The following is a 3,775-nucleotide window of genomic DNA, read 5'->3' as shown; positions in this document are numbered from 1 at the left end:
AAGATGACAGCGTTACACAAATCACATACAGTATGAGGTGTATAAAGAAGCCCCTCTGGAAGGCCCTACTTTTCCTGTTTCTTAGTGGACAAAAACTGTCATGAAAGCAGTTTAGTAATGTCACCACCACCATGGCCCTTGCAGCTGCTGTCTGGCACCTCATGCTAAGGGTAAACTTCTAACCCAGGGTGTTCATGTTTACAGTCAAGTCATCTCAATACTTCTGGAGGACTGTCTGTACTCCTAATGGCTTCTCAAAACAAGTTAAGTCAGAATTAAATGGTTTGGGTTGTTGCAAAAACACTTGTACTCTCTCACTTGGAGCCCAAAGGCATCTGAAAACACTCCTGGTAAGTTCCACACCCAGTAGTGGAACTCCAAATCAGTTATTTTCACAATCTTGTTTGAGTGAATGAAGTCTTAGTGTGGCCTAGCAATTGTTTCTATAAATTACTTTTGGGTCGCCTAAGTGAGAGGTTTAGGCTGGGGCTCCATTATAATGGGGTACCATGTTTCAGTTGTAACTTGACCTGCGTGGAAATTGTGAACCACTCAGTTTGGAGAAAGCTACCCGACAGAAGAGCTTTTAGTGCACAGGTCGGCCTGATATTTCCAGATGGAAGCTTCAGCATAAACAAATGGAAGCTTCCAGATGGAAGCTTCAGCATAAACAAATGGCTCTTCTTGAATCAGCTGGCAATGTACAGAATACCAATTGATTAGTGGAGTTGTGCCTACAGGTGACCGAGAATTCACAAAAGGCTTTCTGTTCTCCTTGGGAGAACAGAAAGCAAAAGTTAAAAACTTTCCTTCTTCTCCTGCTTGTATTATAAACAGAGACAGAGCACAATATAGGAATAAGGTAATATCTCACTTTAAATCACCAAATCTTACTGACAGCAGACTACTTCTAGATATACATTTTCTTAGTTTTTTTTTTTTTCTTTTGAAATGGACTGTCCTGCAAGTAACCAAAATCTAAAAGTGAACTAGTAATTCAGAGTGAAGATCAGTATGTCTGATTTGCTGATCTTATTTTCTAAGATATGCACACACATACACACGCACACCTAGAGATAAAGGGACACCTTTGCATAGTCAGTTTTCTCCTACCATCTGCATTTTAGGCTTGGTGTCAAGTGCCTTCATGTGCTGAGCTGTCAGCCTTAGAGATAATTTAAATCTTAGCTTCAGATCTTTCATGTTACATTTCACCCACTAATTTCAAGTTTTACAATTCCACCCTGATATCCTAAAAGGTAACTTTTGGACGTCTTGAAATGTGTTAAACCAACTTTATACTCTTATCATTAACCTGTTTCAGTTTTATGGGCTGCATTACTTAGACCTCTACAGCACAAAAGCAGCTTTTCAAACATGTTTCAACTGCAGTCAAGGTGCTGCACTCATTATCAATAGCCACACAAGTTCAAAGTTAAATGAGTGATCCTGAAAGTTTTAGGATTAACTCAGTCCTGCAAGAAAACTTATTTGCATTTTCCTCATTTTGTTCCCATTCAGCTCACCCCGTGAAACTTCAATCAGTATCCAACTAAGTAATCAATATGTAAGCAGGGCACGAATTAAAGACTAAGAACATTTTTATCCCCAAGAGATATACTTACATGAAATCATACAGCCCATTCACCCATCCATCCGTCCACCCAGTTTTCTAACCAGATTAGTTTATGAAAAGGCAGTAATTACAGAAATTCCAAATGCCACCCCGCTTCTAATATGTTCTTAACTATAAGAAATACAAACTCTTACGAAAGAGTGATTTTTTAAAACATTTTATTGTGTTTGTGAAATTTGTGAGGTTTGCATGCCATGGCACACACGTTGAGGTCGGAAGACAGCTTTTGGTTCTTTCTACTAAGAGTTGCAGGGATCAAATCCAGGTTGTCAGGGTTGCAAGGAAAGCATTGTACCTGCTGAGTAACCTCAACCAACTCACAGACGACATTCACCTTATTTTTATTTCAAGAGGAAGACATTAACATCCCTACAGTATGACTCCCTTTTTGAGAAGGTAGGGTAGTATCTGAAGATACAAATCCTATTCCTGTACCTGGGTAGACCATGCAACAGCCCACATATGACTCTAGGTGCCCTAAGGAGTAGTAGTGGGGACAATAGAGATTTTTTTGGGGGAAGGGGGAACAAGGAAAACAAAGAATGTATTTTCAGCTTACAACTACTGGAGGAATGTGATCTTTGAAGAGATTTGGTGAAAAAACTAATTAGACTTTTAATGCCTATCAAAAAAGCAAAGTTGTCAGTCTGCCTTTGGATGTGTATGAAAAGAATTATCCTCAAGACAAAAGAACTTGCAAGTGTAACAACCAAAGTTGCCTAAAGTACAAAGTTGTGAAATTTAGATGTAAAAAGGAAACTTTAATGGTGTCAAGCTACTGGCATTTAGAAATCTTTGCAATTTTTTCACTTTGTACAAGCCACCTATGGACCTTAGTCTTTTGGACAAAATAGATGAGACCAAGCAATGTTTTTTGTTTGTGCTAGGAATGCATGCTAAGCTAGCAGCTCCACCAACTGAGCTATATTATCAGCCCTCTTCTAAGAAGTCTGACATTTAGAAAACTACCTAAAAACTGTACCGATGCTTCTTAAAGATTAACATGATGTTTTGGATGCACAGACCACCTGAGGAGCACCAACACAGAAGTGTACCAATTTCCTTCTTTTAAACAGTGATCTGTAAAAATACTAAAACTCATATAATGTGAGATTCTTTAATTTTCTCTGAAGTGTTTAAAGGATCAATAAAATGTTCTCTTTATTTTGCCGTTTCTCTGTGGCGGGGTCAGCTACACTTTTAGCTTATAAAGACTGCCATGCATGGTGTCCAGTCTTTTATTGTACCTTGTATACAGTTGTTTGCAGTTTCCCATTCATGTGTGATTTGGGAACATCTATTCATATACACATAAATGTATATGCATAAACATATGTATATATACAAACATGTATATCTATTCATATATATACAATTTCTACAAGTTCAAGATTCTTATACATACGAATATAATATAACCCACAAGAAATATATGTGGCTCAAAATTTTGTTAATAACAGAACCTTTAAAGAGATGTAAATGAACTTTTACCCTGGTGCTGAGACTGTCCCAATGCTGGCTGGTATCTCTTCAGGGGACAGCAAACTTCAAGTAATTGTGAACTTCAATTTCTCCAGTCAAAATTCACAGCAACCACCACCCACATCTACCTACCATGATTAGTTGCTGCTCCTCCTCTCCCAATCCCTGGCAATTAGTGCAGCAGAAACAAAGAAAGGAGTGTATTGTGCTTCTGTGTAACCAGTTTGATTCAGTATTGAGCACCAGCTATACATACTTTTATCAAGTCTCTTTAAAATAAAGACAATTCAATTTAGGTAACTTTATATAGAAGAAACCAGATATTACAAGTAACATGTATATTTCTAAAATGGTATGTCTATTAATGGGTTAAGCTATTAGTCCCACTTTAAAGGGATTAGATGATTTGTGACAATTAAGTACAGCATCCTATATACTTTAAAAGTGTCAGAGACCAAGAAGTTTTCAGAGAGTAAGTTTTGCTTAATGGATAATTTGGCAGCATGTTTCATTCTACCAGGAAAAATCACAAGCTAAGACCACTGTAACAGCTGTCATCAAGAAATAGCCAGGTATCCCATTCCAGTGACACAAGTACACAATACCCCCAACACACACACACACACACACACACACACACACACACACACACACACA

The sequence above is a fragment of the Psammomys obesus genome, unplaced genomic scaffold (genome assembly GCF_907164565.1).
Source record: "Psammomys obesus unplaced genomic scaffold, mPsaObe1.curated_primary_1811, whole genome shotgun sequence".
Taxonomy (NCBI): domain Eukaryota; kingdom Metazoa; phylum Chordata; class Mammalia; order Rodentia; family Muridae; genus Psammomys; species Psammomys obesus.
This window is presented reverse-complemented; position numbering follows the sequence as displayed.